The sequence below is a fragment of the Pteronotus mesoamericanus genome, unplaced genomic scaffold (assembly GCF_021234165.1).
Source record: "Pteronotus mesoamericanus isolate MK-2021 breed Mesoamerican mustached bat unplaced genomic scaffold, CSHL_Meso_final contig_25, whole genome shotgun sequence".
NCBI lineage: Eukaryota > Metazoa > Chordata > Mammalia > Chiroptera > Mormoopidae > Pteronotus > Pteronotus mesoamericanus.
This window is the reverse complement of record NW_026555105.1, coordinates 27,898,878-27,915,662: the sequence shown is the minus strand read 5'-3', so window position 1 is coordinate 27,915,662 and position 16,785 is coordinate 27,898,878. Positions and strand designations below refer to the sequence as shown.

The 16,785-nt window shown below is 37.7% G+C and overlaps 1 protein-coding gene across 3 annotated transcripts in view; it reads right to left on the bottom strand.

Moving 5' to 3' along the window:
* PLCB4 (phospholipase C beta 4) overlaps nucleotides 1–16,785 on the bottom strand; it is a 392,492-nt gene that overhangs the window by 287,147 nt on the left and 88,560 nt on the right. The window contains exon 1 of one of the 3 annotated variants that reach the window (XM_054574036.1): nucleotides 10,734–10,959. The exons of the other annotated variants lie outside the window; for them this stretch is intronic. The gene's annotated coding sequence lies outside the window, so the exon portion shown is untranslated. Of the gene's footprint in view, nucleotides 1–10,733; nucleotides 10,960–16,785 lie in introns of those variants that run through there. 3 annotated transcript variants of the gene reach the window in all.

Sequence of the window (16,785 nt, the reverse complement as noted above, 5' to 3'; positions counted from 1 at the left end):
AATGTGTCATATGAAGATTCTGGGATGATGAAAGGAATGCCTTCCTCCTGTACAAAGGGAGAAGGGGGAGTAGGTATAGTCTCGGGCAGATCAATTTTAGGAAGGAGTACATATGCATATATTGAAGTTGAAAACCTGGAAACATTCTTTTAAGACTGTCTGAGCCTATTCATGTACCTCATTAGAATATCTTCATTTATGCCCAAGGCACGCCTAAAGCCATATTGAAAATGGCTGACCTGTAGGATAAAATAAAAACTTCTTTGCATAAAACACAATGCCTTTCATGATTAGATGCAGGCTCAGGTTGCATTTCCCACCCTTATCCCTCTTCATCCTTATCTACACCAGCTTGAGAAAGCTGAATTACATATACTGGTTCTAAGTTTGCTTTCAAGAAGAACATGGGTCAAGTAGAATTCCTTCCTTTACTGCACTTTGACCCCAGCCTGCTTTTTTTTTTTTTAAATAAAAGTTTATTTGAGCAAAACTGACAACATATGCCAGGGAGCAAGATCTCAAATGCTCCCTAGCCTGCTGCTATTTTAGACACAAGAGATGAGTCACTGAAATTTATACCAGCACCTTGCCCCTGGCTCAATCCAATCCCAGGGACTCTGCTTGCTGTTTGAAATAAAATAAGAACAGCAGTTTAAGTAGTCATCATATCTTTTGGATACAATTCTGTATAACAAACTACCCAACCATATATGTTATTCCCACACCCCAGGAGCATGTTTTAACAACTCCAGCATCTCATATATGAACATGAAGTTCTTTCTGTTACTCTGCTCTCCTGCCCTTCTACTAACTGCTCTTTCTGAAGCTTCTCCTCATTTTCTCTCCCCATTCCAGGTACAGAATGAATCACTCTGTTCCTTTGTAGCTTGTTGCTTTTACTCCTCCTGGATATATTTGGCCACTTGCTTGTTGTCATGATGACACGTGTGCAAGACCTGTCTCCCTGTCTCCACAGCAGTCACATCCATTGGTTCCATCCTCAGTGGATCCTTGAGCCCTGACCAGCCCTTCTTGAGAATCTCTCTTCCCTCATCACCAGTCCATTTCTCTTGCTCCCAACAGGATCCTTCTTCCTTTCTTTCAACTGTACCCTCCTCTGCCACTGTTCATCTCAGAGGTTCTTATACTTTGCAGGTCTGATACCAGAGGACTCAGTCTATACCAAAGAGACCTAACACCAAAATCACATGATCGTTTCCTTTACCGCAAGTCAGAGGGGAAAAAATTAAAAACAACTTTCTCAAGTTAGGGTTTCTATATTTATTCTTAAAAGTTGGCCACTTAACTGTTAGTAATAGTCATTAAATGGTAAGAATAAACAAATACTAAAGAAAAACACCAAAATCAATCACTTATATGTAATGTTAGGTATTCTGGCAGAGCTCATGGGTTACAATTCTATATTATGTATAAAATCTTATATTTTACTAGCAAAATTAGTGCTGTGCTTCTCCATGACATATAGAAACACATCCACATTTCTCTGTGTGCATGTGTACACTTATATGGGTGTATAATGTTAATATTTATGTATTAAATATCAATATAAAATTACATTTTTATTTGTCTCACATCATGACATGTAAAAATGGCCCAGTACAAACTCTCAGGCATTGCTGGTGTGAAAGTAAAATAGTAAAACCATTTTAGAAACCAATCTGGTAATTTCTAATGCAGCCAAATATGCATATGACCCAGCCATCCCATTCTTAGATGTTTAATCAAGAGAAATAACAACATGTCCACACAAGGACTTGCACGTGACTGTTCATAGCAACTTTAATAGTCTGAAACTGGAAAAATATGCATGTCTCTCAACAGGTAAATAAACTATGATATATCCATACACTCAGGAATCTTTTAAAAACTACTTATACACATGACAACATGAAGGAATCTCAAACACATTATGCTGAAAGACAAAAGTTAGGCAAAAAGAATACATAATTCCTTTTGTAACAGATCCCAGAAAAAGCAAAAAAAGAATCTACAGAGACAGAGCTGACTAGTGGTTGCCTGGGCCAAGGGGTAGGAAGGGATGTATTATAAAGGAATTCAAACAAGCTTTTCAGGGCAACAGAAAGGTTTTATTTCACAGTTGTGGTAATGGTGACATTGGTGTACACACTTGTTTCAACACTCATTGAGATGTAAAATGAACACCAATAATGAATGTGTATTATTTCATGTAAGTTATAGTTGAATAAAATTAACATTTTTAAGTGGCCCAATGGACTTTTCACCAAATTTGGAGACAATGTTTAGAGATGATCTGATTTGCCATGGATACAAGCTTATGTGGTAGATATGAAATGTACTTTAATGACTTCACAGGGGAAAAGAAGGGGAGGAAATAGGATTTTCTCTTTCATATGGAGTGAGTCAGTGGTTTGTTTTAAAAATTTCAGTGAACTGAAACATTAGCACTCAGTGAAACTTACATAATTTTATAGCTGGGAAGTAGGACTATCCATGATGGGAAAAAGTTGGTGAGTTCCAAGAGAGATTTCCATTGAGTTTGGTACAACCTGAGCTTTAAGCCCTATGGGTAGACACTTCAACTAAGAACTATTTCTTCCTGAGGCCAATCCACCAATGGCCACTTCTGAGGTAAGATAAGGAGACTGGAGACAGTTTATTAGAATTGAAAATAGTAAATGAACATAGTTTATTAGAAGTAACATCCTTAATGCATCAATTGATCTATAAATGAGACCAACAAGAGTTAATCCTTCTCCTCAGACCCTTTGTGGGACAATATACCAATGGTTCTTAAACTTGATTGTCCATCAGAATCTCCTGGAAAGCTTGTTAGAACATAAATTTCTGGGGTGTACCTCAAGATTTTCTGATCCACTAGGTCTGAAGTGGGGGCTGGTAATTTACATTTCTAGTAAATTCCCAGGTGATACTACTGATTTACTAGTCTGTGGGCCACACTTTGGGAAGCACTGCTGTATACCCTGATCTTATAGAGCAATGCCCTTATAAAGTTATGAAACAGCCTTTCCCATTAATTAAATAGAATAGAGTCTAATTAATTTATTTCACTAGCTACATTATCAGCATTAGCAACAATAAGGTCAAAAGAAAGAAGTTCATAATTCTTCAAAAAGCTGGACAAATCATTTGTTTCAGATACCTTTGTGTATAGATGAGCGTTTCTCAATTCTAAAATAACTAACTAGCTTTTACAATTCTGACATTAATTTTGCCACTCTCTTTTCAGTAAAAGTGGATATTACACCATGTTCTGCTAATAAATGATGGTGCCACAAGTTCAAAACATACAGAATTTTCCACTGTTAGATGAAAAAGACAAAGATAAGAGAATTGTGAGGTAAGTATAAGAGGGTGAAAAAAAAGAAATTACATGAATAGGTAGAGAAACAAAGAAGAAAAACACAAATCACAATAGTATCAGAAACTCCCCAGGGGAAAAGACCTTGGGTTTGAGAGATTCATAGTCAAAGCACCAAGGAGAGAAGACATAATTTAATGAGTAGGAAGCTTATTCTACAGATGAAAAGAAAACCACAGTGCAAAAAGGACTAAAATATAAAATAATATAAGATAAAATGACAAGAAAAAAAAACCCAGAAGTAAAGCCAACCTAAAAGATAAGGGCTGTTTATTTTTTTAAAATTATTTAATATAACATTCAGAAAACAAGATATAGTAATATGTGAAGAGAAGGGAGGGAAAGGATCAATTTTTAAAATATTCCCATTCTTATTGTACACCTGAAACTGAAACTAATATAATGTTAAATGTAAACTATAATTAAAAATAAAATTTTAAAAATTATAAAATATATTCCCATCTTATTTGTTGAATAAAATCCAACTCTAGGTTAATGGAAATCAATTATAATTGTCCAGCACTTTAGAGGTTAGAGCATGAAGGGGGAAGGATGGTAGATTAGGGGTGTGATAGGAAGAAAAATGCTCCCCAAAGACATCTACTTCCCAATCGCTGGAACCTGCGATATGTTACCTTACATGGCAAAAAGGACGTGGGTGACATGATTAAGTTAAGGATCTGGAGATGGACGGATGGATGGGCCCAATGTAATCACAAGGGTTCTTATAAAATGAAAGAGGGACGCAGTGGAATCAAAGGAGATATGACCATGGAAATAGAGATCAGAGTGACACAGTCTTGAGCTACAGAATTTGGGCAGCATCCAGAAGCTGGACAAGGCAAAGAACAGAGTCCCCTTAGAGTCTCCAAAAAAACCCAGCCATGCAGACTTATTTCTAACTTCCAGAACTGTAAGACAGTCGATTTGTGTGGGTTTAAGCCACTAAGTTTATGGCGATTTGTTATCCCAGCAAGAGGAAACAAATATAGGCATTTGGGGGATGCTGAGTTGAACTGGGAGCACGTGCCTCCTCTAACGGGCACAGCAAGGATCTGGGTTTCGCTGGATATCCCAGTTTGTTAGGAGATGCAGAAAATCTGTTCGCATAAAATGAGCAACTAGTAGCACTGTGTGCGGGACAAGGCATGACTACGACATGGTTGCTCTTTCTTTTCTTTATTGGACAGGTCCAATCATGTGATGTGGCTAAGAGTAAGGACAAAGGATGGATAAACCAATGAGACAGACTTTCATGGCGCAGTGCTTCCCTCCAGACCACAGACCACATCACCGCTAGCAGAGGCAAGTAGCTCGGCCGTTGACAGACCTCCCATATTTATGGCCCTGATGCACAGAAAGCAACGTGTGGTCCATTTTCTGTTCCTAAGTCATTCAGAAGCTGAACTTCAGAGTGTTAGCTTTTTCTTACATTCTAGATAATCAATGGGGTCAACATGCGTTAGGGTCATTCCAGAAAATGAAATTATTTAAAAAAAAACCAATTTGTTCTTCACAGAATAAAGGAATTATTAAAGTGTTAAAAGTTAAGACTATTACTGAAACATGGCCAGATAGATGTAATGACTTTTAAAAATAAAGGGAAAAGGAAGCATAACTCTAAGTTCATTTGCCTTTAAGTAATCCTTCTATTAATTCTATTCTTAGGGCAAGTTGATAGAAGGGGAAAATAAAGTTAATAACATTTACAGAGACAAGTGGCCTCTCATAATATTCAGGCAATCAGCAGACAACATTTACTGAGTGAAGGCTCACCAAAAGCACTAAGAAAAGGTAGGAAATGCCAAAGTATATGATTGGATTTGCACAGAGTAATTTATAATATCACTGGGTAGGTGAGGCCAATATACAAAATAATTAGAGAGTAATTATCATTTGTTATCAGCACTGAAGAACAATGTAAAATGTTTACAAGTCAATGCAATATGTATGCAAGAAAAGGAGAGATGAGCAGAGATTTAAACAGCTGCCAGGAAAGCTTCAGGATGTTTGGGTTTTATGCTGAACTTTCAAGGAAAGGTAAGAGAAAGGGTTAGATATTCCAACTAGAAATGGCTTGGTGACTCCTGTCCTGCCCTAGAATCTTAAATTTTTAATTGAAGCTGAAAAATAATAAAACCTGCATAAATGGTAGCCCTTTGTTATAAGATCCCCTTACAACAAATGCAAGCACTCTGCACATTATGGGATAATTGATATTTCTATTTCACTGGGGCCTAAAATTTTAAGAGGGAGAAATAGTTACAATTTTCCATAATTCTCTAATTTATGTTACACAATTCTACATCAGAAGATGAAATAATTAAATAAGTACAGTTCTCATACTATTGTAATCCAGTGGGAAGCTGCTTATTTATAACCTGAATTTATTTTTCTTAAGACATGGTTTTCTGAGTTATATTATCAGAACTAACTTCAGCATGTGTTAGCAAAACCCACTCTGACCTTTCCTCTCTGAGAAAAGCATCTATAAGTAGCTTGGAAGTAAGAGAGTAAATATGTATGTAGGATTTTTTTTTTCCTAACCTATAGGCAGTTAACTATATATCTTGTTGGCCAGTCTTTGGTTTGAAATTCTGGTTCTAAGGATCACGCAGTATGCTTTTAAAAGTTGCTAGATATTCCTTACCTTCTTTTATGAGCAAGGAGATATGAACTCTCTACTAAATGACATACCTTTAAAAATCACTGTAAAATTTCCATGTAGCATTTGGAGTAAGACTGTTAAAGAAGCTCCCAAGCACCTACCTGTAATCTCACTAATTCTGAGTTATACCATATGGATTTTTCTCACTGAACAGAGCTGAATAAACCCATTGCTTATAATTCAGTATTCACTGGAAAAGCAAACTACATCTATATGTAAATAACAGATGAAGGAGCTGTGTGGCTTTTCAGAAAATAAATCTCAGTTTCCTTTAAAGTGTGTTAAAGTGACTAGTGAAAATGAGCACGTAAAAAATGGAAGTTTTATGGCACTTTCAAAGGATGTGCACTTTCTAGTCCCTGAACAACTTTATGAACTCAGTTCATTTTGACCAGACCTTTTCTGCTATGATACTTTCTTGCTAGATATTTAAAAACTGCTTCTTTGTGACCAACGGCATGGTTGGACATTTTTACTTCCTATTACAGGTCATTGTGAGAGCCTGGCATTTCAAGCAAGTGGCCGTCTGGAGAGCGGAGGTGTTACTCAGCGCTGCGTGTCTGCATTGGGACTAATCCAAGTCCATCCAGTCCTCTGTGAAGTACTTGCAGATCACGCTGATACGAACAGGGAATGCCAGGAATTAAGATTATCACAGGGACGGAGCTTTCTGTTCCTGAAGAAGCGGAATGAACTATATACATTTTCAGGCTAAATTATGAGGTGAATACATCCTCAAATAACATCTTCACAGGAAACACCTGGCCTGAGTGGCGTTTTTTTTCCTCTCTCTCTCCAGAGAAGCCAGGTGCATCATCCCAAACAACTTCTTAAAACATGATTACCCCCAGGTCTCTGCATCTTTATTTATATGATCTCACCATCTTGTAAAATGTTGAAGAATTAACCAAGACATTAGCAAGTAATCTGTGCCAGGTAAAAACCAGATAGTCTAAATGACTGTGTTGAAAAATTTTTATTTTGTTAGAAATAAGAAGACCATGAGTCAGCCCAAACTAAATGTTAGCTTGTTAGGAAGTGTTGTACAATATGTAGTCCCATCGATGAAAGTAACTTGCATGAAATAAAACTGACCAAAGCATAGCTTGGAAAAATAAACTGATCACAAAGCACTTATTTGTGGTCATGAGTCCTCTTTTGAGGAGACTCACAAAAGAATCTAAGGGCTGGGAAGGAGCATGAGGGCACCTTCTCAAGGGATAGTGTTGTTCTGTATCTTGTCAGGGATTTATTTACACAGGTGCCTCCATTTGTCTAAGCTCAACTTATGTACAATTAAGAATGTGTGCATTTCACTGCATATAAATTTCATATAAAAAACTGTCAACCAATATTGAACTTTCTATTAAATGATGTACCTTTAAAAATCACTATAAAATTTCCATGTGTATCTGGAGAAAGACTGTAAAAGAAGTTCCTGAGCACATACCATATAATCTCTCTAACTCTGAGTTATACTACATGGATTTTCCTCACTGAACAGAGCTGAATAAATCCATTGCTTATAATTCAGTATTCACTGGAAAAGCAAACTACGTCTATGAGTAAGTAACTGTTGAAGCAACTGTGTGGGTTGCAGCATACTCATTAAAATAGCATGCTAAGCCCTGGCCAGGGTTTAAAAGTGGCTCAGCTGGTTGGAGCGTCATCCTGTACACCAAAAGGTTGCAAGTTTGATCCCCAGTCAGGGCATGTACGGAAGGCAACTGATTGATGTTTCTCTCTCACATCGATATTTCTCTTTTTCTCTCTCCCTTCCTCTCTCACTAAAATCAATAAACATATCCTGAGGTGAGGAATAATAATAACAACAACAATAACATGCTGAAATATACAAACTGATGCCTGCAATTTATTTTAAAATGCATCAAAATAAGATGGTGAGAGATGGGCAAAGGGATAGGTAGATGGACAGATACGTGATGAAGTAAAATACTAATGGTGTAATATCCAGGAAATGAATATAGAGTTGTTCTCTGTAATACTCTCAAATTACCATATATGAGAAATTTTCATTAAGAAAAGTTGTAGAAGAAAACATAATGGGAAAGGAATTCCTGAAGAGTTCAGCATATCACACCACTGTCTCACTGCCCACTTTCTTCTCTGTAAGAGTTCACACGGTATCTGGGACTCTGGCAGAACATTTGAGTTAAAAACTCAAAGTACATATCTAACAAGCTGAGACAGGGAGGGTCTTTTAAAAAAAAAAAAATCCCAACTGCCTAAAACGGGTTGATTACATTGGAAAACTGTGTGTTGAGAGGGGAAAAAAGTAGCTCCCCACAGATAAAATGTCTATATTTAAATCCACAGTGAACTTAAGTGGGGCACCTGCAAGCCAGGTTGGGCAGAAAATGCTGTTAGAACACTCAGGTGCAAGACACAAATCAAAGCCAAGACACAGAAAAGATCCCTGATGGGTAGGAAGTGCCCGCAGAGGCGAGGAGTGGATGAGGCCTTGGTATTTGTGGCAACGCACAAAGAAACATACTGAGAGGCAAGGGGCAGGGCCCCCAGTGATGATGAGTCCTGGAAAAGGGCAGCAATGGAAACTCATCAGAGGTTACAATACCACATGTTCATTCCAGAGAAAATAGCAGGTCACACCTCACCAGTTACATCATCTCTGAAGGTGCCAGTGTCTATAGCTAGTGAGTTCACCCCAATCAAATCTCAGCCATTTGCTTCGCAAACTGATTGCTTGGTATTGGCTAGACAACGTCCATTAAGTTAAAAGTAACAGCCTCTATTGCTCCTCGCTGGTCCCTGAACCAACAGTTAGGAGCTTGTGAAAAATACAGAATGTCAGGCCTCATCCCACTCCTGCTGTGTTACAATTTGCCGTTTACCATATCACAAGTGTCTTACACACACATGAATGTGTGAGAAGCAGTGGACTGATCTTACAACAAGTCTGCAGACTGACCTTCAATAACCTGTCTTCTCAAGAGTAGCCTTGACCTCACACACAGGGGACAGGTAGGTAAGTAGGTGAGTAACCGTGAGCCTTGGACACCTGATCCTCTGTCAGTCCCTTCCCCTGACAACTGCTCCCTCTGTGCGTTGCTTCAGCCCCAGCCTCCACCTGTGGCAGAGACCTGCCTCGGGCCCTGAAGTCCTGGAAAGGCTACGAAAATAAAGCACGGCTGGCCCTGCTTTTGAGCATTTTGGAAAGTTTCGTATTCTCCAAGGTGTCTAAAAATATTCTGTATACTTTTGGAGAGTTGATCGCTTTGTATATAATTGCTCTTTAATGTAGAAAGCATATACATTTTTTTCCTCCCATAGGTAACTATCCAAATAGCTCTGGGGCCACTGTCCTTGTTTCAGCTGTGAGACAGAGCTAGGGAAGTCCTTCACTCCCCCTTAAAAGTGCCACAGCATGCTGAATTTTATTCAGGTATACATCTGTCTAAAATAAGCTCATTCTAAAGATCATGTTTGTTTGTTTGTCATTATAATAAAGACTGTTTTATGCTCAAATAGCTATAGCTAGTCATGGTTCACACAAAAACAAAGGTTTTACCTTTACTTTCATAACTACATAAGTGTTTAAAGATACGAAGATATTCCTGGCAAAACAAAGTATACAAATTTGAAATATTTTTCTAGAGCCACCCAAAGCCAGTGATTCTGTGCTGACTGCAACTTCCACACTGCAGCATCACATATATATCTATGAATATGTGCAATTACATGAAAAAGATTTTTTAAAATATCATTACTAAATACACTAACTTTCTATATTATTAATTTCTTCTCTCTTATTTCAGGAAGAAATTCTACATAATGTCTAATTAACTCTCTAACACAATGAATATGTAACATTTCCAAGACAGTAAGCATAAGGTATATTTTCATTCTCACTTACTTAGGAAAAGAGACTTTTTAAAATAATCACTTTGCCTGTTTTAACAGAGTTGAACCCAAAAAGTAGCAGTCAAAACATAAAATATTGAGATATGTCCCATACTTTTCTTACTAATTATGAAAAACAAAAATCTGAATTGGTTTTGTAATATTTCATGCATGAAAGAAAAAAGTACTTAACACTCTGTGCTGAACTGCATCACATTTAAGTATTCACTGAAAATATTTTCAAGAGATTGGTTTTTTAATAGAATTTTTTTAGAGTAGATTTAAGTTCACAACAAAATTGTGTGGAAGGTACAGATTTCTCATATGCCCTCTGTCCCCACATATATGGTTATTTTTTAAAATATGGAAATCCTAAATGACATATAGACAAAAATCCTATCAATCAAATCATACTGGTAAATACCATATTGAAAAATCTATATGATTTACAATTAGGTTTAGGAAAATTTTATAAACAGACACATTAAAATAAATCTGAATCTAACTAATGTCAGAATTACCACACAAAATGATAGTGTTTAATATATCTCCTTGCTTAATTTTGTCTTAGGTTTCTCACTTAAAAAATCTAAAGACAATCTTCACGCAAAGTTTGAGTGATCAAGGACATTTAAAGACAGAGAAATATTTTCTTTTTTATCACTACCCCTTCAGGCACCACAAAAATAAAACTGTAATTGCTCTACTATAGGTTATTAAATAGATAAACTTATCAAAACGACTTCCCCTTGTAAGTCTTCACTTCCGCTCATAAAACCATTTTTCAGTATGCTCTCTTACCTGAAAAGAAATGAGTAGGATTTAAGTTTCCCCCAGACAGAAGCAGACTCCTGAGAGCATGCCCGATGCAGGCTGCGAAGTGCAGGGGCAATCCCAGTTCTTGGATAAGCTCACTCTTTCCAGAAGGCAGGGAGCAGGAAGAGGCTCAGGATGAACAATCCCGCACAGTGGAAGGAGACTGGTCCTCTCACGCTGAGTCCCCACCCCTCAGCCACAAAGTGAGAGGTTGGGCAAGCAGTGCCCACAGCCACAACTAAATATCCGAAGTGGCGGAGACACCGTCTTCTCACCCTGCCCAGCAGAACCCCAACGATAAGCAAATGCTTTTCACAGGCATCTTGCCAGGGAATGAGTAAGAGATCCCGCACATCACAGGAAAACCACTTGATCACATGCTGAGGTTTATCAACAGGAAGCGTAATATGTGAAGCCTACACCTGAATTTGTCCTTAAAACAAAACTCTGTTATTTCTATAATGAAGGCCACAACAATTTCAAGATTTAAACCTAAAGGAAAGCAAGACTAATCGCCCACAATTCAGGAAATACAACGGTAACCTGTAAGCTGCTGGGAGTCTTTGTCTCAACTTCCCCATCTGGCTGCCACCTTATGCCTGTCTTCTTCCTTTATCACACCTTCAGGGTTCAAGAAAGGAAATAGAATTTTTTAACTTCTAAGTTACTAGTAGTGTTGCTATAAAGAAAAGTAAATAAGAAATAATAAGCGATATCTGGGGATTATCTCCCTTGCACAGGTAGCAAAAGGTGGACACGTTTGTGCTATAATTGTATCTCAAGAGGATTTTAATTCTACATCCAATTAAGACACACACACATCCTCCAATTCATCTATCCATCCGTGACTGACAGCGTGACAATAAATAATAATAAGAATTTTCCAAATCGGGTCAGAGAAAAGTAAAATGTATTGCAAAACAAAGTTCCAGGGTAAAATTTTAGGATGTCCAACCTACACTAATGTCCACAGAACCCTATCCTATAGGATTTCTGCTTAAAATGCTCATATCCATCATCAATCTAGTAAAATAAATATTTTTTGCAGTTTCCCTAACTTATTTAACCACAAGATCCTTTATTTGAACAGCACCCAGAAGGAACTGTATTCAGTGAGACCGATTTGGGAAATGCTAATAACTCTAGATTCCACTTGCTAATTTTTAATCAACAAACCTGACATTGTGATGAGTTCTCAAAGCACTTAGAAAAGCCATTACATTATTAGGCATCCCATCTATCCCATCGTGCACTCATAACTCTGAAATTATAGTGTGATCAATATCTAGATCACTCAATATTACAAAGCTAATCCTGTTTTCCAAATGGAGGCATGAGGAATGGAAACATAGTACACAGGTATTTTATGAACATCTACTATATTCCTCGTATTGTGCTACAAAATATAAGCTACAGCATGGTTTCTATCCTCAAGAAGCTGGATCGTTTGTTTTGAACCTCTTCCGTGGGTAGCGGTGGGCACAGGACTGTACTGTATGGTCACTCAGTTGACCTCAAAAGCTGACTGCTGGATCTCAGAGATCAACATTCAGGCAATGTATTCTAAAGAGAGGGCACTAAAGCCAAAATACTAACACCAAGCCAGGAGAAACCATTTAAAAATACCCAAATGCAGTGCCAAGTGCATCCATATGTGCGCATTTCAACCACTTTTACACAGGGAGAGACTCAGTCACGTGCCTCCAGCCAAGCACGTGCCATGTGTAAAACCTGACAGATCTCAAACACTTGAATTCATCTCAAGTCCTAGAGTCCTGCAACCTGCATCCATCTCCAGGAATCCCCTGGACAGTCTATGACTCTCATTTATATGAAGAAGTGGATTTTCAGGGTGGAAGAAGGATAGAAAGGCAATTCGCAGCTGGCCCCCTGAGATCATTAAGTCAACAATGAACCCTCATCCACCCACTTCTCCAGAGAAAACTACTTCACACAGTTATTTTTCCAAAGGATGTCCCTTTAAAGATTGAAATCTCTCTAAAATAAGGCATATTCCTTTAATTCTTCTAATACGAAGATATTCAATATAACTTAAAATCATGTCTTTAGTTCATAAATACACTTATGATAATATTTATCCAGTACAATCTATAATATTCTATTAAAGAGAGTACTATGTATAATATGTTGAGAAAAAGGTTTTGCTTAAAAAATGATTCAGAAGACATGGGATGGTATGATGTTGAGCAAGCAACTTAATTTCCCTAAGCTTTATTTCCATCATCTGTAAACTAGCAATAAAACCGTTTATGAAATAACGATGATGTAACAAGGCTGCATGAGAATCAAAACAGAAAAATACAAACTCCAAAGCTCTGGGTCGATGTGAAATACGTATCTCAATATTTGGGTATCTTAAGGAGATGTCCTTTCAGCCACTATGAACTAAGGACAAAACCCAGAGCTCAACAAAGTCACTGTTTCCTATAAAGAACATGCATCTGTTCTTATTATCGTAAGTGGATATAGGCTGGCATGTCTTAAAAAATTAATTGTGAAAGCAACACAAGTTTATTTAAAAAGTTCAGACCACAGAAGTCATTAAAATTAAAAGTAAAAACTCCATCTTTCCTATTAATTACAACCACTGCTGAGTTTTAGTTTACATTTGCTTGTAATGACTATTTTAGATGACTCATATTCAAAAGACTGCTTCCTTCTAATGAATGAGTTTATCATGGTTGCATTACGGTTTCTAATAACCAGGTGCTTCATCTTAATTCTATTATTTCATTTTGTTAGGCTTCCTGGTTTGATACTTTCTTTTGTTCTGGTTTTTGCAACATAATTCATGTAAATACAAAATAGAAGCCAAACAATTATGGTCTATAGGATGTAATGAAAATGTCATCAATCTTCTCACCACACACACAGAAAATGGTGACTGCAGTGGCGGATGTCTTAACTGACCTCACTGTGATAATCACTTTGCAATAGATACATATTCAAATCAGCATGTATACTTAAACTTACCAAATGTTATATGTTAAGTATGAGTAAATCATAACAAAGCTGAAAAATAAATACAGGTACAGCAACTATAAAAAAGAAAATGTTATAAATATCAATAATATAAAACGAGTCAGCAATACAGCCAAGAGACTGGAGAAGATGGGAAGAAGCATCAAAGTGCTGTTTCAAAAAAAATTCATATCTAAGAGTCAACAGATACTATCTAAAGTTAATAAACCAATAAATGTAAGATTTTATTACATTATTCACATTTATAATACTTTACTACCACAAAGAAGTAAAAAAGCAAACCTAAATTAGAGAAATAAAAAACAAAACAAAGAGACCATGGAAGGTTTTACATAATCTAAGAAACAAAGAAAACATCAAACTAGGAAGAAGAGCTTCTCCGGAGACCCACCTGCGCCTTCAACCTCTCGGTTCCAAGGGATTCCTGCCTTGTAGCCTCCACTTTCCGGGGCTCCAGGAGGAACAGGTTTGATTTTTTGAATCTGCTCCAAATATCACAAAGTTTGGCAGACATTCTTCAGAGTCAGGGCTTTAGCCATATCCTACTTTCAGTGAGGAATTTTTTTCTCCCATTTTCAGTCTTTTTTTTCCCCTCCACCGTTTCACGGATGAGAACAGACACCTTTACTCAAATTCCTTTAACAGAAACCCCTGTCACCCAACTTGCTTCTTATTATTTTCTCCATTCTTTAGTGTTTCTCTCTCTCCACCGCCTCCCTCTAACTGCCTCTTCCCTTCCTGTTCTCTTGGTGCTATTACCAGTGGTGCTGAGCCAACATGCGCTGCTGCAAAACACAACTGTGTGCATCTCTCCCCATCTCCACTCATGGTGGGAATATCTTCACCACAGAAATGGGCAGACGTGACAAACCAAGCTTCTCCCCCCTTCCTCTTCTCAGAGCCAGTTGTTAAACATTCACCAGCATAGCACTGAAAGGTCTGTGAATTTCAAAATCAGTTCATTAGAACTGTGTGAAGTGAGGATATAAACATTATAAACTGAGAATGAGAGAAGGTTTCCACAGTCAAGGACCTCTGTACCACATGCTTCACATTTGCAGATTCAATGAACTAAAGATAGAAACTATTCAGGAAAAAAAAAAAATCACAGAAATTTCCAAAAAGCAAAACTTGAATTTGCCATGGGCACAGCACTATGCTAAATCCACTCAAATGAAATAAGGGTAGCCATACAGGGGTGTTGCCTGTAAGTAAATATAGGTTATATACCAATAGTACAATATATCATTTTACATAAGGGACTTGAGCATCCCTGGATTTGGGTACCCACAGGCATCCTGGAACCAATCCTTTTCAAATGCCAAGAGACAACTGCTAATGTAACTCAGAATTTCTTTCTGCTTTCACTCAACTTGGGCCCTTCTCCTCTCTAGCAAACTATCTGAAAACCTGCCACTACTAAAAGACTTTTCCATGCTATTTCAAGCTGCCAGCATTAGTAATTTCCCAAGAGAAAGAACCTTATTTCCTAGCATGTTCTACTAATCCTCAAGACCTGAAGTCTGGAAGAAAACGATCTGTTTTCCACATGGCTTCTCTCTATTCTAAATCCTTGAAGGCTGGCTCGCTCTCTTTGCACAGACACAAAAAAGGAAAAGAACAGGAGTCACTACCTTCTTTTTCTCCATCTCTGAAAGAGCCTGAGACTATGTTTTTCAATCAGGGAAACTTATTGTGGGAAACCAGGCACAAACTCCAAGATAACTCTCCCTACTCTTTTTTAGTTCCAAAAACTGAAATTGATTCTATTTCTTAAGGAAGCTATAAAACACAAACATGTGCGCACGCGCGCGCACACACACACACAACAGTTTTGTTGTTGTTTTCTATCACCAAGCAAAAATTATATAATGCCAAGAACATCAGTTGCCCGACTTAACTGTTGCCTCACTGATTCAACACGTTATTTACTGAGTCCCTGCCATGTTCCAGGGCTGTGCCAGATGCCAGAGGTATACCTGTGAGTAAATAGACATGGCCCATACCCGTGAGGATCTAACTGTCCCAATGACCTTCGCTAATCTTATTCCCAAAGTCAGGACACATTTCCAGAGCCACTCCGGTCTCCCAAACCTAGCCCAGGGCAGAGTAGGACAACTACAACCTGCATCTAAATAAGCCATGGCAAAACTTTTACAGACCAGTCCTGGGCACAATTTACTAATCAGATTAAATGCATCATGGCACCACCAGATGAACCCTGCACATAAAGATGGTCTCCACTACGCCACCAAACAGTGGCCGATCCAGCTTATGACACTGTCCTCACTGGGACAAAGTGGTGGCCTCTGGGAGACACAGGACCCACGGCAGCTTTCAAGTGGACAGATACTCATATGTCCTCCCCCAAACCACCCATGAGCGGCTTAAACAGGCCCCAAATCTATCGAAAGCTTTCTGAAGTTCTCTGGCACACTGACCCACAGACAGTTGTAAGGTTGCAACAGCCACACAAGCCACATTTAATATGGTGCTGCCTGTTTGCAGCTAGAATACTTCATATTAATATTTCATATTTAGCTATAATATTTAAAAGTAGACATAGAGATGTTTAGGAAGGTGAAGCCAGTTTCATTCACCATCTTTAAGTCTGTTAATACTTTCATCAAGCTGACCTCTCTATTACAAAGCTCACTCTGTATAGAGCAGGCACTAAATAGAATCATCTTGATGAAGAATTCAGAGCCTGTAAAAAGCTTCAGAAAAACATAATCAGAATATGTGGGAATTACGTGATCAGGTAATCAGTAAGACCTTCAGATGCAGATTAATTTATTGTTCACATTGATGAGTCTTAATTATGTCCATGAATTGCTTTCAGAGCAATTTAATTTCACAGAGGCCTGTGAATTAAAAGGAAGATCCTTCTTCGTTATATGTAAACACACTAGATCTCGTCATTTATGTTAAAGTGGGAAAAGAGAAGACACCTTTTACTTTTCTCACCATGGTCAAAATGCAATAATCATATATTAATCATAGATGTATATAAAAAGAGAATGTCATCTTGGTA